Below are 24,855 nucleotides of genomic sequence, written 5' to 3'. Positions count from 1 at the left end.
GGGGGCTGGGAACGTGTGCCCAGGGCTGGAGCAATGAGCTGGGGCCACAGTGGGGCATCCCACAGGGTTTCCCATCGCTTTTGCCCACCAGCTGATGCTGATGCAGCTGCCCCAGCAGGAATTTCTCCACGCTCTGCAGGTCCCTGCTGGTCTCCCTGGAGGAGCTGACCCAGCTGGAGCAGAGCAGGCTTCCTCCATGCCAGTGTACCTCCTGAGTGGTGCCTGAGGGTAGGACATGGCCATGCCTGAGGGTGCTCTCAGGTCCCACACAACAGCTTTGGGCCCTTGGCTGCAGAGCTCACTCTGGGTGTGAGGGCAGAGCGGGGCTGGAGGTGCTGCTGCTGCTGCTGAACACTGCAGAGACGGACACACAACAGGATGCTGCTGGTCTGCAGCTCCCACCTTCCCTCTCAAAAAAATGGTGCACGATGCCCTTGCTTCCTCCCCAACACCACAACTCCTATCTTATCTCCTCCCTCAACTTTTTTCTCTGTCCTATTTTATTCTGGGCTTGTGGGGCACATCAGGATACCTGCCAAATATTTGCTGAATCAAGGCTATGATTAGTCTGTGATTCTCCATACTCATTTGCTGACTGTAAATTTTTGCTTAGACTCTGGGACATACTTTTTCAATTTGCTGCGAATTGCTGTATCCTTTTCAGAAGTTTTTGCTACCATAGCATTATGGTTATGAAATGAAGTTCAAAGAACGCTGGTGGGAAGAAGACAGACTGAAGCATTACTTTGGCTTGTAAAATAAAGTGGGGGGAAGGAATCAGTTTATACAGACAACCACAAATCTTAAATTACTCTGATGTTTTGGTCATCACTGGCAACTCCGGTGGGGAGATAAATCAATTTTCGGCAGCTGCAGACAGCAATCTGACCCAGGGCCAGAACAGCCCGGCTGGAGAGACACAGCACAAGTTAGGGGGCTGCTATCACAGGGGCTCTCCTGAAGGTGCAGAGGGATGGAGAACAGGGAGGAAATGAATCTATAAAACAATATTCCAGGTTAGCCTGTCATTTTCATGGATTCAAACATATATGCAGAGCCTGACATTTGCAAACTTGATGTGCTCCTGCCTGTTTGTGATCTCTAAAATAAACATAGCATGAAGGAGGTTCTAGTAGTCCAAATCTACTTTGTTTGTTGCAGTCAACTGCTTTTTATTAGAACATGATTTAATGTGCATGGCAGGAGTAAAAACTACTGGTTTTATATTCTTTTAATCTCAAATGGAAGCTAAACTCGGTTTTCTAAAATGCTAAAAGCAGCTGCGGTTTAATACAAGATTCTTGAAGGCTGTAATGTCGGGCTCTTGTCAGGGTAGAAAATCTTTGGTAATGGCACCCCAGATTGTCAAGCTAAAGTGTTTATAATGAGAATTTATTTTGCTTTTTAAATCATGGTAAAAATATTGTGCAAACTATAGCTCATCTGCTTCTTTCCACAGTTTCTTTTTTACCTTATATGCAGTTAATTTTGGAACATTTCTTCAGTGATTCTCAAAATAGCCTGAATTACCAATGCGTTGCTCTTATCTTTGTTTCTCCGAATCTGCAAGGAACTGCCTCAAATGGTGAATGATTATATAATATTTGTCACAGGCCATCTTTCCTGCAAATCCATTTTCCATGTGTGATAATCACAGCCAGTCGCAGCCCTACAGCCGCCGAAGTGTTGAACAACACACTCGACACATCCATGTAATGGGTGATATCCTCATGCCAAACGATTTTGGAGCCCTGTCAGTGCCAAATATATTCCTGGCCTCAAATGCTGTTTCCCCCCTTGTTGCACATATAATCTCTGCTTTCCCTGCCATAACTCAGTGCTTGGAGTGGCTAATGACAGCTGATGATGGTGATGATGCATTTTAATACGTTTGCCAGGCCAGTACGTGTATAAGATCCTGCCTGCTTCCTGTTCTTTCCCCCACATCAGAGTGTAGGCAAAGTCAGGGCTGAATTTTCTTTTTTTTTAAATCTCAGGATCAGTGACACAATATCAGAAACTGGTGGGGTTAATGCAGTCAACAAATAGGGAGAATTTGCTTCTTGTGGAAATGTCTACAGACCTCCTTTCCAGATACCTATTCCAGGCCTTGCTAGTGGGTCGATGCCTCTCAGCAGAATTTCAGATTTTGGATCCTGTAAAACAAAAACCAAGCGAAAATCTTGGAAATGACATCAGATGCAGGGCAGTTTCCATGTGGTATTTTTGAAACACAAGTGCAGGCTGACCTGTACTTCGGTCATATGGGGTTGAGTGGATGGAGAAGGGGAGTTGAAGAGATCACGACAGTTCACCAGTCAAATCAACCATGTCCCTGCTGATATCACTGGTTTCTCTATTTTCTTTTACACTTAATATTATGGGAAATATGAGGTTTCTCAGACCTCCTTTGTGAACTGCTCTAATATTAAGGACTGCTTAGTAAAACTTTATTGATTGCACCTCAGATTTTGATAGACTAATATCACAGCTGAAAACTATGATTTATGAAAATTTTTGAGCAGTAAGTAATCCTGATAGGACAGGGGGTTGGGGGAACAAGCCCACAGAGGAGTAGGAAAAAAACCCTATTTTTTTGGCCTGAATCAAGAGTATGTAGGAAAAACATGTGGATGTGATCTTTGTCACCAGAAGAGATTTGGCAGAGATTTGACAAGCACAATCTTGAGCCATTACCTGTGCTCATCTGGGCTTCTCCACCACTGCAGAAAAAGCCTCCTTGTACAAAACTCTCCACTTGCTGTTAGAGCACAACGGTGTCTGAACAAGGAAGCACCTGTGAGGGAGAACTGTGCCCCTTTGAGCTCCAGAGAGAGGTCCTGTTGGGAAACCAGCCTGTGCCCTCTCCTGGCAGTCCCCTGGATGGCTTCCCAAAGGAAAAATTGCTGGCAGATCACACAGGTTTGGGGGCAAATGTCAGGGAACAGGTCATCCTGACAAAGAGTATTCTAGAAGTTCATGTTTTCTTGAGGGCAATGATGATTCCAGAGGGCTGAAGTGGGGGAGCTAAAGGGCTTCATAGAGCAGCAGTTACGTCTTCTCAGCTTAAGTTTCACCATCATCCTAATTATCATCACTAAGGGATTACTCAAGCGAAACTTTATTATTATTATCATCATCATCATTAATTTTGAGGCAGGAATTGTAGACATTACGTGTATGTACCCCACAATTAGGATTTTTATAAGATTTAGGCCCTAATCAAGAGGACAAAGCAGAAAAATTTACTGGCTTGCTAATCCATAAAGCCTTTGGGACCTCATATTGAGAGTTCTCTTGCATGTGATAACCAAGAGTCTTTATTTCACAGAGTTTTTTAACATTAGAAAAAAATCCCAACATTCAACAGAATCTGGTCAAAACCTTCAGGCTGCATATTCACGCCAGCACAGGAGAGCTCTTAAACACCCTACTTGGTGTCTGAAATACTCTTTGGAGCATGGAGCTGCTCCAAAAACATATGGTTACATCCCAGTAATCAAGTACAATCAAATCTGAGCTTCCACCTGCCGTTTGCCATTGCATTTGGATGGGGTTTTGTATAAGCAATTGTGTCATAGCAGTAACGTGGATTGATTAATGCAGGGAACAACATGATGCTCCCTTAGCCTTACAGCACTGTTGCTGCCTGGGTTTGCTCCAAGAGGAACCCCACATAATTAACATGACTCTCACCCTTTCACTTTTAACATGCTTCCTAATTAAGCTCTCCAGGATCTGAACTTCACTTTCTGGCTGCAGTGGCTGCAAAATGATTTATCCCCCATGATGGTCACTAGAGCCAACCTTGCTGTCAGGAAAGCACGCCGAAGCATTTAACACTTTGAATTATTTTATTCCTTCTCCTCTTCTGTTCAAGTAGGGAGGGCTGGTGCAAAACCTTGCATTTCAAAGCCAGCTCATCAATGTGCAAATGTATCCACAGGCCATCTCTTACTCGGTTGTGTATAATGGACATACACACATAAGGGATGATAAGGGTGCATATAAAAAGCCTTTGACCTGTAATTAGCCTATCTTGCTTTTTTAAAAAAAATCTTTATGTCACTCCATTTGCAGATTAATTAAACCTAATAGATGTAATGAAACGCAAAGGGAGCCGATCGCTTTGTAGAGATTTAATATTGATTTGTACGCTAAACTGGCTTTAGTGTATTTTAAACAATTACTGCCAATAGATAAATTTCTGCAACAACGCTGTCATGTACAAACAGGTCCTGTTGAGGTACAAAGTCTACCTATGCATATAGTTGATATCTAACCCCCCCAGCCCCATTTATATTTGCACAGCACCTCCAGCTCCTTAGCTGAAAGGTGCTGTTTACACAATATTATTTTAATTTCACATGACAAATGTGCTACCGTGAAGCTAAACATTCATCATTACCCAGGCGCGCTTCCCCCTCTGTGGGGAGAAGCAGTGTCAACTGCTGGCACAGCCTCTCGGCAGATAACACCGGCTGGGGAATAGCAGTCGTGCTCCACAGAAATCCCATTGCTGGAAAAAGAAATCCATAGTGGATGTGCCCAGGGGCCAGACGGAGCTCAGGTAGCATGGCTCCTGAACTGGGCAGGGATTCTGCCTTCCAAAGCCATGATTCCCTAACTGGTTCAAATCTCCATCGCGGTGCCAAAATGGGAAGGACGTGGAGCCGGCAGTGATGATGAGAGCTCACACGAATCCCCCGGGCCTGCAAGCAGGGTTTCCTAATTGTCAGCTGTGCTGCGCCAGGCTTGTTTAAAATAATTAGAGTGCAGCGGCTTAAACAGACCGGGGAGGGTCGGGGTGGGTTTTTTTTTTTTTTTTAATCCCTCCATATGGGTTTTTATCAGTTGCTATCAGCTCCCTGCTCATTTCTGACACCATCACTCTGCCAGGCAGGGGGATGGGGAGGGGGGAGGGGGAAGCAAGGTATTATATTTTAAGTACATGAACGCATTCAGAAAGAAAGAGGACGAACCAGCCCCAGTGTATGCGATGGATGGAAACAATACAGCCAGCACACCCAAACTATATTATTTAAAAAAAAAAAGGGGGGGGGGGAAGAAAATTCTGCTTGCTCCTCTTCCTCCTCTCTTTCCGCCAAGAGGGCTAGCTGAAATCTTTCTTAATTACCGCTTATTTCAATGACAGAATTGTAATTTATCATTTAGTTGTAATTTGACATATGTTCACACCTTTGCCATTTCCAATTTCCTCCTTCACTCTAATTGTCTGCCTGGCTCGCCTGTCACGCGCGCCTCCTGGGATTAATTCGAGCTGTCTGTCTGCGGCTCGGGGCTGGCGGCGCGCTCGGGGCTGGCGGCGCGGTGACAGTGCCACCGTGTCACACCGTGTCACACCGTGTCACTGCGCGCACCGTTCGGCCCGGCACGGCCCGCCCCAGCCCGCCGTGCTTATTGTTTAGCCCCCTCTCGCATTCCTGACTTTTCGGGCTTTTATTAGACGCTAATTGCGCTCCGCGGCTGTCAGCTGGAAGGAGAGGAAAGCGCGCCGTAATTGGTGGGAGGGGGCCCCGGCGGCGGGGATGCGGAGCCGGGAGATGTCTCCCGCTCTGCCTCGGAAATGCGCTCTGGCTTTAAACGCTCTGCCTTCATTTCCCTCCGCCGCTGTTCATGCTCCCCCGTCTCGCTGACGTGGCCTCAGCAGAGCAATGCAGCCTCCCTCCCCGGCTTTCGGGCTCCCCGACCCTGCTCTTCCCCTCTAACACGCTGCTTTCAGCACCAGCATCCTCTTGGAGCGACCTTTCCATGGGCAGGTGCTGCTCCACCCGGGCGCAGCCCCACATGCCGGGGATGGATTTGACACAGGGGGTGCTGGCTTGCCGAGGACGGCAAATAGCGGCAAGGGCCCCGTGTGCCCAGCACGAGTGTACACCGTGGCTAAAAATTAACCTGCCAGAGGCTGCTCTGGCCACCAAGGAGATGTTTGGGCTCCTTTCCCCATGGCTGGTGCCACTGTGCTTGTGCTGACCCCATCCCCTTGTCCATGTACATCCATAACCGTGAGGCTGGCACTGCCAGGCCAGAGAGGCTGCTTCTTTTTATCAAGAGAAGAGATATTTCACCAGTGTTGCGAAGTAACTCCTAGAATTAGATTCTCAGCCACGCTTTTCATGGGCAACAGCTGGATTCACACTGTGGCTTGTTACCTGGCCCCCTTTTCTCTGTCCCGCCCAGATTCCTCCCAGAGGCTGTCCTGAGGCCCTCCAAGGCACATATGGACACTATATGCATCCATATATGGATGCTATCTGCATCTTGCTCTGGCAGAGGATCTGACACAGCAGCAGCACCTGAGGGGGACCACCCTCAGAGCTCCTCTCACAGATAAAAATGACTGGAAAAAGCCATTCAGTGTACTGCTGCTATGGGGTTTTATAAAATTCTTTCAGCCTTTGCCTGAAGGGACAGAAAACATCCATTCTTTTCCCCATTTTCCTAGGAGATTTTTTTCCTTTCTTCCTATTTTATCCTAGAAGCAGTATAGGGGCATGGTCTGTTTTTGCACATGTTTCACTTACTCCTGACCCCTGTTGGGATCAGCTAGAGAATTGGATGGGTAAAAGTGAGACAGCTCATGGGCTGGGATAAAGACAGTTTAATAGGGAAAGCAAAAGCTGTGCATTCAAGGAAGGCAAAACAAGGAACTCATTCACCACTTCCCATTGGAAGTTCAACCATCACGTGTAATGCTTACTTGGGTAGATGAATGTCATCACTCCAAACGTCCCCCCACACTCCTTCTTCCCTCTGCTTTAGGTTCCAACACTGACACCATTTGGTGTGGGATATCCCCTGGGTCACTTGGGGTCAGCTGTCCCAGCTGTGTCCCCTCCCAGATCCTTGTGCACCTCTCACCTCCTCGCTGGTGGGATGGAGTGGGGAGCAGAAAAGAGCTTAACTCTGTGCAAGCTCTGCTCAGGAATATCAAAAACATTCCTGTGCTACCAAGACTCTTTCCAGCACTAACCCAAAATGCAGCCCCATACCAGCTACTGTGAAGACAATTAACTCCCAGCCAAAACCAGAACGCTGTCCACTGTTTTCTCCACATTTCCTTTTCCTCCACATGCAACCCAAGTGAAGATACATAAATCAAGGCAAAGAGGTAAACTGCCTATTCCATCTGTTAGGTGAAGCCTGAAAATGCTGAAGAAAACAGTTTCAGACAGAAAAAAACCCTCACATATACATTAATGTATTAATTTTCTAATGATTTTAAACATCCCACCCATCAGTATCTGCATGAAAGAGAAACCCACAGAAACAAGAGTAAGTTGGCCACCACTGCCCCTGCATATTGGAAGTGTGGATGCTGGTGGAGGTGAATTTTGGAGCAAGCTCCTCTGCACTGCATCCTGCATGCCCTGTCCCCACACACAGCCTCTAAGAATGGTGAGCTCCATCACAACCTTTATTTCTATCTGCTCCTGTCAATGGTGTAGCCTCAGGTAAGTGCTTTAAGCCAGTCTTGATGGTTCAGGTGCCTTAACAGATCCCTTAGAGTTTAAAGCTAAGCTAATGCCCTGAAAACACAAACCCACCCAAATGATACAATTCCTCCCTCCCTAAAATTAGCCCGAACCCCTTGCTCTGGGCTATCCTGAGCCTTTCCAGGCATTACCTTGGCAACACACCACAAAACCAACCCAAGCAGAGAGTGCAAGCTAGAGGTCAGTACATCTTGGCACTTTCATATCCCAAAGGAATTAATTTCAGAGCCAAGGGACACTTGGAAAAAAACAACCAAAACCACCACTCCAGTTTAGCTGGGGGCAAAAAAGCAGTGGTTGGCAGCACTGAGAGAAGCTGGCAAGATGCTGCTGTTTGGAAATCCCTGGCTCAGGGCCATTTGCCTTCCCACAGTGTTGTGAGCGTGCAGAAATGCTCCTCCAAGCCCAAGTACATAGAGCAGCTAGCACAGCATTGCTAGGAAATATTTAATGACTTGTAGGAGGCAAGACTGAATGGATTTACATTTATTTAGATTTTTTTTCTCCCTTTCGATGTCTGCTTCCAACACCACTGACCTTTTAAAATCATTTCACTACTTACCGACTTTGTTTTCTGTGTGTTACCATTTTTACCTTCCAGCTTCCTGTCTTTTGCCATCTAGGATGGCCAGCATTCTCAAGCAGTTTTGTTTGAACACCAGGATTTTTCTAATGTGCCTGCAAACTTTTAAGAGCCAGTATTTCTGGCTCCCTTAGCTGCCAAATTGTGAGAAAACACAAAGTGCCTCAAGCTGAATCCTAAAAAAGATTTTCCAAATACTCACATGCTCCAGCCTTGGTCTAAAGACTGGGTATGAGGTACTTATGATTTAGTATTAGAGCTTCTCTATATTTATGGCTTATTTCATATATCAGAGCTTTTTAACTGGAAATAGTGTTGGAAATCAATGTACTCATTAGAAGTCAATGCTAAGTGCTTTTGAAAATTCACTTTCTTTTGCATTTCTCCTAGCTATCAATTTTGCTGTTGTTTTAAACCTGACTTCCTGAGGCCTTATTCATTAATAGATAAGCAGTCATAAGTAGATTACGAGCATACAGGAGGCTCATTCTCCACACTGGCATACCCAGTCCACTTCCCACCTAGAAATACCTGGTTTTTCAAGGATGGCCATCTCCTTCAACTCACAGAGGGTCTCTGGAAACAGCACACTTTTGCTGTATCGGTGGTGAGAATATCAGAGTCCAAGAGGAGAGGAAGGAGTCAGTCCAGATCCCAGCTGGAAAACAACCTCACAAGTAGCTGTCCTCTACAGTACAGGCTGCAGGGCTCTGCACTGTCAGTGGGGACGGCAAAGGGGATAAAACAGACAGGCTGAAGCATGAAATTCCAGGGTAGCAGGAGGAGTTGCTGACTTTTGTAGAGGGATTTTTTCTTTTTTAATGATTACCCTACTTTTTGGGCATGCATTGTCTCAGCAGTGCTCGTCACTCCCTTGTGTCACAGAAACACACAGATGCTGCAGCACTGATTGGTCCTACGTGCTCTGTCCCACACAGCCACTGACAACTCAGGCCCCAAACCTTGCTGGTCATTTACAGTTCCCGTATGGCTGAGAGTGTATTACACCCACTACACCCCATAAACGTCCCCAGAGCTGGCAGGAGCAGGCCCTGCTAGAGCAGCGCTCCCCAGGTGGCACCAGGGTGGCACCAGGTCCCCCAGTCTCTCAGGAGAATTCAGGTGCCATCTGAAGGACTTCCCCAGAACCACGCAGGAGGTGTAGCAGCAGTGGAGGGCTACTGAGGCAGTAGTGGCTGGCTTTCCTCTGGTTCTCCCTCAAGCCTCTCTTTAGATTTCAACAAAAACCTCTGTAAATCCTGATGCTAATAATGAAACAAAAGAAAGGAGACCCCAGTAATGCTTTTTTGAGAGGCCTTACAAGCCCTTTGCTGTGCCCCTCCTGAGCTGGTGGTAGTTCAGTATTGCTCCAGCTCCTACTTGAACATGGTATAGTGCTCTTCTTACAGATGCTTGATCAAGAAGAGATGAGGAAACTCCTTGTCTGTCCTCAGTAGGCAGGTTGCATCCCTAAAAATCAAATCTGCTTTTGTTTAGAAATAAAATCTCCAACTCAAGCAAACATAGTAGCTGTCTGCAAAAGTATGAAATAGTTGCAAATAACACATAAAAAAGCTCATTCATTCATGTATGGAAAAAAGAGATGAATTAATTTTCCTTTGGAGAAAGCAGTCCTGTCTATTGCTCAACTTTCATATAGAGAACACGTATCAATATCTTAACCCCTAAATGTAATGCTCTGGGAAACTATAAATAAAAAAAAAACAAGGTGGTGTCCTCATGTAAATTATTTTGTGCACTAAAATACAGTGGCCGCCACTGGTACCTACTATAATATTTTTATATGTGGAAGGTGGTAGGCTATGACACTTTTTATATATGCATATGTAAAAGTGACAGGCAGAGGAATAGGATGCCTGAAGGTGCAAGATATGAGTGTCATCGGCCACAATCCTTTTATTTTTATTGTTTTATCTCAGTGGGAAAAGTTTTCTGACATTAGCTTAAGAATGCAACACAAATGTTCTCTTGAGGCCTGAACACAAAGAGAAAGATTTCTGCTTTCACATCCAGGTATTTTGCACTGCTGCTCTCAGCTTGGTGCCATTTCAGGGGGAGTTTTAGGAAGCTGTGGGACTGGTTCTGGCTGCTGGGGCCACATGTTCCTGCTGTACTGCTCAAGCACCACAGGCAGGAGGGTGGTCACAAGAACCTGCCAGGTAAAGCTTTGCAATATTTAGGAGCTGCTGGAATGCTGTTTCTAGCCTTGCGGTTTCTCTTCCTCAGCGTCTTCCTAAACTTTGAGAAGGAGTGAAGAAATAGAGGAGGTAAAAGCGAGTGATACCTCGAGGTATGCAGAAGCAACACCAGCTGTCCTTGTCCAGAGCATTATCTCTGGCAGCAGCAGCATTGGAGGCTTTGGGAGAATGAATGGAAATGCCTCACGTAAGGAAACCTGCTGTATGAGCTCACCACCCACCTTCAAAGACAGCCATACTCCCAGACACCTTAAATCCAGCATTTCCCCATGGTTAGTGTGATTGTTGACATTTCTGTGGTATCCAGAAGGTCTTTGCTCCTGTTCACCTCAGAGCTTGCAAGTGACTGTGGCTGTTACAATCTCATAAAATCATTTATGTTGGAAGAGACTTCCAAGACCATCAAGTCCAACCACAAACCTAACACTGCCAAGCCCACCACGAAGCCTCGTCCCTCAGCGCCACATCTACACCACCCTAGAAATGGCTCCAGGGCTGGTGACCACACCATTTCCCTGGGCAGCCTGTCAGTGTCCTGCAACCCATTTTCCTGGTGTGGCAGTGAAGTACTGCCATGGGCTGTCAGGGCTCCAGGACACAGAGAAGGAGGCATTTCCAGATTCAGAGCTACTGAGTTTTGTCAGATTTGTCCTTTGGACCTGGAAATTACATCTGCATGGAAGTTGAGTATGGCAGGCCAGGGGCAAAGGGGTTTGGGTCAGGGGAGACATCCCAGGGGTCCCACAGCACAGCTGCAAACATTTTACTGATGCTTCTGGGATGTGCTGGACTTGCCTTTGTGTGTTGCACATACATTTCCTTGTCTGGGATACCCTAGTTAGAAATATGGGAGGTCTGCATGTGTGCTCCTGTCTGAGAGCATGGAAATAAATATCCCTTTACACACATACTCAAACTGAAATGGTTTCCAGCCACCCTCACATGCTGTGAGCTGCACATCTCACCTTAGACAGCAGCTCATGAGCTGCACCAGTGCATCCCCTGTCTGACAGGACCCTGCCCTCGACCCCACCATGGGACAGGTTCTGCTGGGCTGGAAAAGCCTGCCAGGTCAACGAAGGAAAGGAATGTCTGGGGGACAAACAAGAAAAGAAACTCTGGAGAATCCACTAGGAGCACTCAGTTCCTCTGACATCTGTCACTGTAAGTGCTGGATTTACACCTTGAAATTTGTTTGGGGGAAAAAAGTTAGGAAGCAATAAAATAATAACCTGAGCAGAAAGAGAATTGTTATCAGAAAATTATTTGTAATGCAGCCCTTAAAATAAATATCACAGCTATTCCTGTGCTTTACAGTGTCACTTCTAACTCTAAAAAGGCAGTGTGTAAATCTAATGGAGTAGCTATTCATAAAAGTTCAGCTTGAGTAATAAAAATAACAATTTTCTGTAATGATATTTTATAGATTTGAATAAGATGTATAAAATATTCTTGCTTTTACAGTATATGTAAAGAGAGTAAGTATACCATGCCTATAAAACAGGGATTACTTTTAAATTCTTAAAATATTTCTAGAACAAAGTAAATAATACTCATATTTTTTTCCTGAAAGACTGGTGCAAAGCCACATAGCAAACTTTTCAAATATTCTATATGAAAACAATTTTCCTGCAGCTTCAGAGAAGACATAACACACTTACCTCTCATCTTTTAATAAAGGAAATTCACAGGTGCTTTCCCCTTCCTATTGCACATCTTCCCTCTGAGCCCTTCAGCCCAGTTCTTTGCCAGTGTGTGTTACACGTGAAGAGGAGCTGGAATTTTATCCCCTGTGGTGTAGTTTTAAAATGCCAACTGAACATTGCAAAAAAGAGTTATTTCATCAAGTGAGGAGGAGGATGGAAAACACAAATCTGAAAGGCAGGAGGCCTGAACTTGTGATTTACTTTGTACTGAGTTTGGGGGGGAAAATGCCAGGTTTTGATGTGATACTGTGGATTGTACACAAGGCAGGTGAGACCAGAGCTGACCCCTCAGACCTGGCAGTCCATCAGAGCAGGGCAGTGCTGGATGCCACCCTCCAGCTCAGAGGGACAGCAGTGGGTGTTGCCCTCTGCATCCTCCAGGACCCAGGCTGGCACAGGTCCCTGCTGTGGCAGTGTCCCATGCTGGTCTGTTCCGTTCCATGCTGGGACCATGGAGCACCACGTGGGCATGTCTGGTCAAGCCGCACATCCAGCAGGGTGGGACACTGGGAAGATGGGGTTTGCAGAGCGAGGGTGCCCCTGCAAGGGGAATGGGTGGGCAAGTGGGCACCCCACTGCTTGACAGCCACGGGGGAGTCATGAAAGGCACAGAGCTGAAAGTGTGACCTGTAATCCTGGGAGAATGCAAAGCCTAGTTAATGCAAATATCTCTAGTTTGAAAAGCCTGATGAAAGAGACCAGAAAATGTGTGGCATGCATGTGATTATTTCTAAACCCATTTCTACTGGGCTTCTCGCAATATGTTCCAAATTGCTTTGTCTAAATGTGATTTGGGCTAGCTTCAGTGAAAAGCCCAGGAGTGCAATTTGTTTAAGTGGTAAAATAAGCCATAAAAGGATGGCCCCATGTGGGGCTGCAGCCTGATGCCCTGGGATGATGCTGGCTCCCAGGTACTGCCCAGCACACTGGGGCAGCACAGCCAGCCACATCCCCTGCAGCTCCAGCCTTTCCACAGGGAACCACATCCTGTGTGCTTTCAATCCCAGCCCAGCAGGAGCTGAACAGGGCAGCCAGCAGGCTTGGCCTGGCCACCCACCAGTGCCTACCCCGACGGCCTCTCTGCTGCATTGATTTGCCCATTCCCTGCCCAGCCGCTGCCTGTGGAGCCAGCAGCTCCAGGCACAGCTCAGAATGGCACCCAGCTGCATGGACACACCCTCACTGTGACCATCCAGAATGTGGAATTGTGTGTTGGCAGCTGGGTGTGCCAGCAGGAACACACAAACACCCCTGCGGCCTCACACACGCACAGACACAGACACACACACTCTTTCAGATCTCTTTGCTTCCTTCAAGTCCTTGTTGTAGAGCATGTTTAAAAAGGAGACTTAAGCAAAACTAACATGTATATCTTTTCATTCATGTGCTAACCTAGATATGCCCACTAGAGATAGTGGGCAGCTATGTCCATTTGCACATATCCACTTGATAGCAAATCATTGGGTGCACAGCACATGGTACAGCCATAAATCTATAGGAAAATGAAACCCAATATGACTCAACACAGAGAGTTTACACAAATTTCTGTTGACCTGTCAGTGTATCTGCATCCACAGCTTGGCTCCTGTCCCAGCTCAGAAGGAGTTGCTATCACTTTGCCTTCACGTTAGCACAAAATACAGAGTCCTTCCTGCTGGATGTCTCTATACATTATACAACCAAAGTTATGATTTTTGAAGGCCTTTTGAACAGGAGAACCTATAAAAACCTTATACAGGACCCATTCAAGGACTGCTGGAGTGTGTCAGCAGTAGGCTGGCAACAGATAATAACAATAAGCAAACTGTCTTTTGGGATAAGCATCAGGTCATATTTTTGGGGTAAATTGCGAACAATAAATACTGGGAAAGTTTCTGGGCTGTGACAGAGGCTTCAGCTCAGAGCTGGTGATATTGAGGACTTCACGGCTTAAATATTGGCTAGATCTGATTTTTAATTTTATTTTTTATTTGACAGTTGGCATATTTCTAAAAAGTCAGTGCACATTTTTGAAATTTCATTGCACATCCATGCATCATTACCTGTTTTCTTAGAGCTCGAGGGAGACGATATGGTTGGGGGTTTTCTCTCATGTGGGGAGGCGAGGCAACGAGGCAGAACAGAAGTGAAGGATGGCCTTTGGGAGAGCAGCATAGCTTTTCTGAAGCACAAGTCTTTGGTCCAACTGAAAGTTCAAAACAAAGGAGAATCTCTGTCTCTCTCCTTCTTTCCAGCTGTACCTTGGTAATGAAAAGAAAACAGCAAGGAAAGGGGGAAAAAAAGCTTAAAAAAAGTTAAAAAAAAGTAAAAAAAAAGTAGAAGCCTACTATTTTTAAAACCTGGTCCAAGGTTGAAGATTCTGCTGAACTGAAGCAAATACTTTTCAGAAATGCCTGACTGCAGAGCCAGGCTGAAATGTTCCAGGAAAACAAGATAGAGGAATATTTTTACCAGTAAATACTGGAGTTAAATGAGACTGGCTCATCTCAAAGAAAATGATGGACAAATGCTTCAGGGCATGCTGAAGAAAATAAAATGCTTATCCTTTTTCCCAAACCCATTCAGCTAGGGACCATTCTGTGAGCTGATGGCAGTTCTCTGAGGTTTTTCCTTTGCCCTTGTTCTTTTTTCTTTTAAACAGCAAACCAAAAACATGTTAGTATCTCTGTTGATGGGTCTTTCTTGCACTGAGAACTGCAGGTCTGGAAGACAGCAGCTTTTCTCTTGAAGACTGAGCTTTATTATGCCAAGGAGTGAAGATGGTACCAAGTTTGAAGGTTACACTTGAGCCTTCATTAGTGGTGGGCCTTAAAAGGGTCATCAGTGACGGGGCCTAAAGGTGGGGAGCCAGAGGAAAGCCCACTAAGCTGGGACCTGCAGGCAACTCTTGCATTTCCTCCTCCCAAGGCAGCTATACCCGAAAACTGGTTCTAGTTTAGTTGATATTTTGGCAGTATTCTTTCTCTTTGGGCAAGACTGAGTTAGGTGTGGGAGGTCTGGGTACAGGTTCAGACTCTAAACCAGGGTGGAGTTTTGAGGGGGCAGGGGAGTATCATGCTAGCCAGTTTTTCTCTAACCTATTTTCCTGTTATGTGGTCTGGCCCCACATCCCCTACTCCTGACAGGGACAAAAGGCCCAGTGGTAGAAGATAAAAGACATCCTGCAGTATTTTACAATGGGGAAATATTTTGGCCACATTCTTCTGAGTTCTCCAGACTTCAGGAAAGCTTAGCAAGTTGCTGTTAGCATACCTAATTTTTTTTTTTCCTTTTGTACATCTGGGCTGAGAAAACACCATTAACCCTTTTAGATCTCCCCTTGCTGCCAATCAAGGCGAAAACAAATGATTCCTTCCCACCTGCTCCTGCAGCCAGGTGTTTCCACTCGTGCATGGCAGGCAGAAAGCAGGGCAGGCATGAGGCGGGGCGGTTCTCACCTGCCCCTCGAGGCTTTCCCGAGGACATGGCACACAGGTGGCAGATGCCACCAGCAGCTCAGGAAGCTGTGCTGCTGCTGCCCTGCTGAGGGAGGCTCATGGAGCACAGGCTCCACGTGAAGGTTAGCGCCAAGCTGCGAGGCGCCCCATCACATCTGGCCCTGGTTCGTGCACATCTGCCTTGCCAATCTCCCATTTCCCTGCCGGGGGCAGGAGCAGCAGCCCGGCTGTGCCCGCGCTCCCCCGGGGCACGGAGGTGCTGCAGGAGCCGTGTCGCGCACACGCCGAGAGGCATTAATTAAATTAGAGCGCTGCGACAGCGGCTGTCGCATCAATCATTGCGCCGTGGGCTGACACGCGCGCAGCATCTCATGGAGGGACATTTCTTCTTCCTAAAGGCAGCTGAGGGCTGTAACCAGGGGTCCTGTGCAGGAAGGTGGCACTGAGGGGACCAGAGACCCCCTCATGGAGCCCCACCAACAGCCCTGATAATGCGCTATGAAATGGAGATCGGTGGATCCCAAGCACGTGCAGAAAAAGCAAATGCCCGTTATTTACAGACTCTGGGCCACCCAATAAGGAACTTCCCACCTGCCCCCAAAGAACTGGCTTTTAGACAGTTAATGACATGAGAACGGCTAAGGGTACTCACTGCACCCTTTGCAAATAGCAGTCCAGACACAAGAGCAAATAATGTGTGTCAGCATGACAAGAGAAAATGGAATGTAAACTTGCTAAACAGCCAACATATACTGGCTTTCACTTATATATGTACACACACACACACACACACACACACGTATGTTCTTCTGTCTCAGACCAAAGAAAGAACTCCGGTAGGCTTAAATTTTGGGATCCATTTATAACACCAAGTGCTCCCCCCTTTGCCCCATACTGGTAGGGAAAAACAGCCTTGCGATATCAATATTCCCCATGCCAGCTTTGCCACATCCACCTCTCAGAATGCTACCTATAGAGGAAAGACAAAGCTTCAGCAATTTTATTCAGGCCTATTTCACAGTGTAGGTCATCTCAGCAGAGTGTGGAAACAATAGCACGTGCCAATCTCACAGCACAAATACTGACCCACGAATAATGAACACTCCTAGCAACCGTGTACAGAAACAGCAAAACTTTTAACAAATTTTTGTGAAAAATAATAATAAAAATAATTAGTTTTGCCTCAGTGAAGGTGTCCTGCATGTAGATTATCTGCAAAGAGAAAATTGTTAGATAAATTATTTGTATTGAGTAATTTGATCAGCTCTCCTTGGAAGCCTAATGAATAGGTTATTTTCTGCAACAGCTGCTGTTCAAACTCTCAAGCTTGAGCCCACGTGGTCTGGCTGCTCAAAGGGAATGACTGTGCTGGCTTTTTTAAAGTAACTTTTAAAAAAGCAAAACTAGGCACAATCTATTTGTTGACAGAGAGGAAAGATGGACAGGAGAAGATTTAAGCGGGTGGTAAAATTATTGTGAAGGCCTGAGAATTATTAGCAGAAAGGATAATTGTGTGAAGCTGCAAATAACTCGCTGTCACTGGGACTGCGAGAGACCAAACCTTCATGGCTGTAATTCAGACACATCATCTGCATTTCACATATGCTGCTGTGGAGAGGAAATGCCTCCCAGATGGGCTGTGAGGCTGGATGGCCCCGGGAACTCTGCTGCTGGGTGGGCTATGGCCATGTAAGCACCTCGGTCTGGGGATACTCCTCTCTGGTTGCCTACTTCATTTATACAAACTCTAACAAAACAGGCAGACGTGACAGTGGAGGAGTCTAGGAAAAGTAAAAGACCTTGGAATGGCTTTTGGGAGAGTTTGGAAAGGGTTAAATGCATTCTGCACTCATGCAGCAATTTGCCAGGCATGACATTTATTCCATGGTCTGCATTTGTCCAGAGGGAGCCAGATTTCCTTCTGCATTTGTTAGTGCATACTTGTCTGCAGCAGGCAAAGGCTGACCTGAACCTCTTATATGGGTGATATTTGCTTGTGCTTTCCTCTGACTAGGTCTAAGCAGGGTACAGTGTGATCTGCCAACCATAAAACCTGAATTCTTCCACCAGTGGAGTGAAATAAAGGCAGAGCTCTGTGTGCCTCCCTTGCTCTTTTGCCCTGTCCTTGTGTTGCCTGTGCCTGTTTTGCCCCATTCCTTTGGGGCAGTTTGCTGGGATCATTTTGCAGTTCAGTACTCAGCTTCCACACACTGCACTTTTTTACACTTGAAAAGTTAGACTGGAGTTTATTTCATTGTTCTCTGAATAATGTATTCAGAAACTCAGTGTTTTGCTCTTTTTTTTCCCTCTTCTTGGCAATGTAATCAAGAGGAGACTCGTTAGACATGATGTTAGCAATGTTAAGTATGGAGCACATGTTGAGGTGAAGCGAATGGTGCCTCAGGTAGGATGTGGCTGTGAGTTGTCTTTGCCTTGTGTTCTTTAGAAGTATATTTAAGCAAGCTGCTGAAATTGAAGACACTAAGGGTGGATGCATGCAGGCATGCAAGAAATCTACACTGAAAAACCAGAGGAAGCAGCCAAGGACACGTTTTATAATGAAGGATTTGCTGGCCAGCTCTCAGAGAGGTGCTCAGCACTGTGAGGACCAGCTCTGCTAGGATGCTTCAGCGCTGAGTCCAAGGCGGATGCTGCCCCTTTGCCAGGTCATCTCAATTTCTGCAGGTGGCTGAAGGAGCTGGCGGGGTTAGGAGTGCAGGGAGGGAGCCTGTTGGAACAATGAAGTCCTCCCTCGTGTCCCAGGCTGTAATCCTAGACTGTGGTGTCACCTTTCTTTTGGGACAGAGGCCAGGTCCCTGGCACTGTGCAAACAGAGGTGAACATGCCGGTTTTGTGCCTGCTGCTGCTGAGCGTCCGCTCTGACCTCTCGTGGCTCAGTTATTGTATTAGATAATAACTGCTGTTCTGTGGGATATGACATGTCCATCCCTCTTCTCACCTGCCTTGTGGGGACAAGCCCCCAAACAGCTACCAAATGGAGCTTACATGTATTTTGCTTTTGTGGCTTCTTGTATTGTTTGGGCTGAGCTGTGGGGAAAGCCTTGTGTTTCCCAACTAGCTGGCTGCAAAGTGAAACCCTGTAATTTTGGGGGCAGAATCTACTTTGTTTCTCATGAAGGTAATTTGGCATTTTGCAGGAGTGCACAGAATAGTTCATGTTTCATCTGAATTAATGAAGCGTGCCCATTGATTTCATGTATATTTCTACTGAAAACTTTCTTAATTATGAAAAACCCTAAATCTTTCATTTTTCTAAAAAAACATGAATGCTAAGGGATTTTTATAATGAATTTTGAGAACCTTAATCTCAAGGAAAATGCAGTTTTTGATGTCACCTGCAATTGTCTTCCTGCCAGTATCACTGAGTGCATTTTGGTTGAGCACAGCCTGCCATTAGCAGCCGAGGCTCTCCAAGGTCAGCAAGGAGCACAAGTCCTGCTCCACATTCCCACTACATTATTTCCAGAAGTAATCTTTTTGGAAAAACAACCTCCCATCCTTTTTTTTTTTTTTTTTTTTTTTTTTTTTTTTTTTTTTTTGTGCTCCTTCTGTTAAGTTGTTGCAGAAAGATAGAGAGAAAGGGCTTTGTGGCCAGCAAACCACTGAGTCTCACCGCCACCCCACTAGTCTGTGTGGCTTAACCACGACCCACAACACAGAAAATACTGCAGCAGTGGCTTGGCTTTTTAATGAGCCTAATGCAGCTCAGAAACCATCCTTAAAGATGATCCATGCTCAGATGGCTCTGCTGTGACATGCTGCCAATCCAGGGATAGGTAAACCTTAAGGCTGAAGGCACAGGTGTTTAAAATTTGGAGCAAGGCAGCATTGTGTCATTTGAGAGCAGATACTGGCACAGGTAGAGTGGTCCTTGTCACCACCACCAATTGATGTATCCAGCCATGAATGAAAAGGTGAGCTTCTGGGCAGTAGGTCAGGACAGGTAGCTGTAATCAATGTCTTGGACATTGGAACTCGGAACCAAACAGAATGCATGAGGTGCCCTCACAGATGGTGTATTTAAATGGGTATTCATAAACAGGCTTCAGCATGGATTTTGGAGCTACTGTCCCTATTTGCTATCCACTAATACCTGCCCTCCAACTCACTGCAAGTGTAACGTGCTGAGTTTGAGATTCACATGACTGAGTCACCAGTTGTGGGTTGAAACAATATTCAGATCCAGAGGTCATTTATCCAAAATGAACACCTGGATATTAAAGCATCCTATGCATGTTATATTTATCATCACTGTTGGCACACGTGTGTGACATATCATAATAGCAAAAGCAGGTTGCAACAGCAGGTGGCACCTGGCATACTCTGTCACATCAGTCACTTTTTTGTTTTTCTGTGCATTTGGATTGATAGATATATTTTCTAGATAACTGCCATACTCTTTTTCAGAGAGGAAGCAATTTTCATAATACCTTTCCTAGCCTGGTCTCTCTACAGCTCCCCTTTTTATCTGGGATGATTAAGATTCATGTTTCCTTCTTCCAAAAGTGCTTTCCAAGATCCAAGATCAATGGGATAATAATAAAGGCAGTGGTGTGATGCTATTGCAGGTCTGTTGCCTATTTATTTGAAGCAGCTGTCTACCAATGTGGGATGCATGGTACAGAGGTTGCCATGGTTAAAAACCATGTTTACTGATAGCCTAGTAACTTTCTGTGCAAATGCCAGATAGCACACCAGAATTTCCTTGAGCAGTTTCACTTAGGCACAAGCCTTCTCCCCAGTTCCTGTAACTGCACTGATCTTGTTTGCTTGCACACACCTTTGCGGAGTGAGGCGAGAAGAGAAGGAAATGTGCCACCAAGAAAGGACTGAGTCTGTGTTTAGCCCAGAGAGATGAGGACTGAGAGGAGGTGTGAAGCCAATCTCTGCAGAGATGAAAGGCCACCTCAAGGCAGCTGGGAATAATCTCCTCATCTCTGGTGGCTAGGAGAGGAGCACGGGTCTTCAATCGCTGCCAGGAAGAATCGAGTTAGGCGTCAAGGAGAGACTTTGTAATGGTAATGATGGTGAGGCAGCAGCCTTCAGAGGCTGTCAAATCTCCATTGCTGAAGATCTTGAAGAGCAGATTAGATCTAGCTTTGGCAGGAATGATATACTGTAACTTATCCAGCCTTAAATCAAGGAAATGGGCTGGATGACCTCTTGAAGTACTTTGTAGCCCATAAGTCTCTTTATGCCATTAATACTTGGAGGCAGAGTCTGATTAAACTGTGGTATACACCAAATGCTGGAGCAGCTGCTGTTTCTTCCACTCCTAACATGGTGAGAGGACCTGGCAGGGCTCTCTGGGAAGCAGGTTGCTCTGAAGGAGGGTGCTACTAATGTACCTGTGCTATGCAAGTCTCAGCTTGGCTCCTCAGAGATGGCCATAAAGTCAGCAAGGAATGGCTCAGCTTTCCCAAAGTTGTATCCAAGTGTCCACTGGAAAATTCCTCTCCTGTCATCTACAGCAAGTCTACACTTCTTTGCAGAGCACTGGGTGCCTGGCCAGTGCCAGCAGCATACTCTTATCTTCATCCTCCCCAGGGGAATGCAGGTGCCCTGCATCCTGCTCTGTGTTCCCGTGTCCTGCACATCTCATCAAGGAGCAGGGAGAGTCTGATCCTTAGCACGGCCATTCTTTGTTTTCCATGAACACGCCGAATAATTTATTTAAAAATGTAAAAATGTTAACGTGCAAAAAGGTGTCTTTTTTCCACTTTCTTCCAAAAGACATGTGCTTCCATTTTCAGACATGTCTGATTTGGGTTTGGTTCTCCAGATGTAAAACAGACCCACGGGGTCAGGCAGGACAGGTTTTCTATTTTTCACATCACTGCACCCACAGAAGGACAGAATTTGGTTTCACTCACATTATGTGGGGGAAGAGCCTTCCTATTCCCACTGTTTGCAAGAATGTAGACTTTTCTTGCAGGAATACTAAGAAACCCCTCTCATTTTCTGCTGCAAAGAGCTGCTGCAAGCTGGGGTAGAGCCACAGACTGTGAATGGACACACTTCCCCATAACATGTTCTCTTTAAAATGGGAAAGCTGTGAAAAGCAAAAGTAACCAGTCAAGATTGCACACTGTAAAATGAATTAGCAGATAGCTGACTTCTTGAAATGGAAAGGGCTTGCTTTTCACAGGGCCTGTATTTACTTATCTGCCATGCAAGTACTTGCATAATAATAGCCAATCTGCATATGATAAATGAATAAAATGCATCTAAGTGTTGAGGGTGCAAAGAAAAGCACCAAGCACTAGATATTTGGCTCTTTTTCTTTTTTTTTTTTTTTTAATTTCAATTGAAAACACCAGTGGAGGATCTGTGAGGAAATTAGTAACACTTGCTGGTAGAGAAGGTTTTGCATGCGTGATGGCTTCGCAGATCCTTCCTGTGGCAGCCACATTCTAGCCCTACATTTCCTGAAATGAGAGCCTGTCCTGTTCCCAGTGCTTTGCAGAGCTGGCTTTATATGTAGTCACCTTCCTTTCAAAATAACAATCCAAAGCTTACAGAGCTGCAAATAAAACAGCAACCTGTGTAAGCCAGCATAGAACTTTTTCCTGAGTCCACAGATGATCAAAATGATATTGCTGGAGAGCATTATTTAAGCTCCTTCCTGTCAGCAGTTACTGTAATGCTCAGTAGCTGTGGTATAAAATAGTTTGGGCAGATGTGTGGCCCATGGCACCAATGAGCTCATTTGTGTGGCATGGGGAGAAGGGCAGCAGGGCAGCCAGGCCAGGCTGGGGAAAAAATCCATGCCCATTCCTATCTCTGTGTTTCCCAGCTTCCCACAGCAAAATATTATGATATTTCAGTCAGCACTGGGCCATCAGATCTGACATCTCAGCTGGCTATTTTTGCAGTTGCACTGATTATGGCAGTAAATAGAGGCTTGTGGTTGGTTTTTCCTAAGTCTCTGTTGGGTTTTGTAATCTTTTTTTAAGTCCTTGCTGCAAAGTGTGGCTGAGCTGCTCTCTGCATCACAGCCATGTAGCTTGGATAGATCCACCTGTAACACTGCAGCCACTGCAGAGAAAGCTGAGCAGGAAAACACTGGGTCTTTGTTTCTGTCCTGGTGAGAGCCTCACCACCGGCTGGCTGCCCATTTCTAATCAAGCAGTAGACATGACAGCATGACATGTTTTGCCTTTGTTAGCTCCAGCTCTCATTCCACTCAGAAAACACCTCAAAATGTGGATTATTCATACACTGATCTTGAAAGATGCAGCAATAATTACGTAAATGTCACATCAGCTGTGCATGGTGTTGACTTTGTTGCAAAACAAAAGCAGAAAGGAGGTAGCTGTTTTGTGGGATTTTTTTCCCCTCATGTCACTAGCCAATATCCCAGCCTGGCCTGATAATCCTAACTGAGGATGCTGTTTTGTTTTGAGAGGCCACGAAATTCAGGCTCCGAAGATCATAGACTAGAAAGAAGAGCTGGTAGAGGCAAGTGAAGGACAGAGAAGAAAATCTTAGCAATTAACTCTTGTAAATATTGTACCTGAAAAAGTTGTGCTCTCCCAGTCAGGGAACTGACAAACCAGGTGAGCTATGGGTCTAAGGAAAAACAGTTCAATATTTAATATCAAATACTTGAAGTAGTAAATGAATAGCTTACCGGCAACTCAGTCTGGAATATGTTTGCATTGCTTTTTAGATAATTTTGAACTGTGGATGTATTATTGGAAGTTGTGATCTGTTTCAGGACAATTTACAAGCAGGCAAAAAGACTAAATTCAACAAATTGATTCTTCACTACAAATAGTCCAACCAGAACTAGCTGTTCAAGATAAGGTTTTGAGCATTTCTCATTTCTGACTCAAATAAATGTACTAGTGCACTCTCACATTGTTTATCACCAGAAAGTTTGACTTCATAAATATTGAATCATAAAATTGAGATTGCATAAAATCTTCTGCATGTGCAAAACAGAGTCATGCATCACCTGGACCCCTTCCTTTACTGCTCTTCCAGGGTGCCACACTCTTCTTTGGAAAGGGGACAAAACAAGGTGAGCTCATCATAACTGAAACTATATCCTGCTCTCCCTGGACTTCTTGCCAATGAGGTAAATGCCGACATTCATTGTGTGTTCCTTGCTTTAATACTATGACAAAATTCTTTTTCAAATTCTGATTACTTTGAGAAGACTGGGGGGGGGTTGGATTTTTGCCCTACATGCCCACTGAACCCTGCTGTACCACTGCTGGCATCCAAGTGGTAAGAGATTAACCAAACACCTACTCATGGTTCATTGTCTCCCAATGGGTTTTGCAGAAGGGCTTCCATGTGTGGTGTCACTCGCCCAGTCTGTGGTGCCCTGCACCACACTGAACCCATTGGTTTTTTCTGCTCAGCAGGCAGTTTTGCCTTGAAGCTTTAAGGAGTAAGATCATTTACTGGAGGGCTGTTGAGTAGCATTTGCTTGAGGTGAAAGCCTGATTTGGGGAAATGTAGCTTGTTTGGTCAAAAGTGTGAAGAATTGTTCTTGCTGGTAATGTCCTTCCCTGCAGTGGAGAGAAATGAGCATTTAGAGCCTGAAAGGGACAAAAGGTGCAGCCACCGAAACCATGTGTTTGTGCATCTAGGAGTGTCACAAAGCCATAGATTCAGCTTCCAAGTTCAGGAATCAAAACATGGATGGTATGTCCATGACACATCCCTTTTTATCCTATAATGTTTAAATTTCAAACCCCTTCGGACAATTTTAGCTGGATGGCAATGTCTGACTTCTGTTGAACTGAATTTTAGTCAAGGAACATCATGTTTAGATAGAACACTGACAATAATTGTCTTGGCTGGGTTAGTAGTTACATATAAATGCATTCTCTCATACCCCTGTAATATTTGCATGTCTCTGTTTGCATTGCTGGCTGCGTTCAAAGAGACCTTAGGGCTGCAGCAATGTGGGGAGGAAAAGACCAGCCAGTTCTTACTCAAAGGTCAAGCTCGAGTCATGAAGGACTATGATTTTCACTAACTTTTATCCCTATAGCTGTTCCCTTTTGGAAGCCCATGCCCAGAACCAGGCCTGCTGATGTTCTGTGGTCCTGCTCTCAGCCCCAGCATCAGTTTTGGAAACAGTTCACCTCCCTACAGAATTGTCACTTGGTATTGGTTTGGGTTTTTTTCCCCTAGGCTCTCCAAATGCACTAAAGTGTCATTAAGACAAATGGCAAACATTTCTTCTTTTCTCACATCTGTCAAAACTTCAAAATCTACTTTCATGACATTTCACATAGCATTTTTTTACATACCATTCAAAGGACATGGAATCCTAATGAGCCTTGCTTCCATCATTTTCATCTGCCACGTTCTGCTGTCCTGGTATAATAAATTAACAAAAGCAGGGGGGTT

This window comes from Zonotrichia leucophrys, chromosome 4, assembly GCF_028769735.1.
Source record: "Zonotrichia leucophrys gambelii isolate GWCS_2022_RI chromosome 4, RI_Zleu_2.0, whole genome shotgun sequence".
Classification (NCBI taxonomy): domain Eukaryota; kingdom Metazoa; phylum Chordata; class Aves; order Passeriformes; family Passerellidae; genus Zonotrichia; species Zonotrichia leucophrys.
This window is presented reverse-complemented; position numbering follows the sequence as displayed.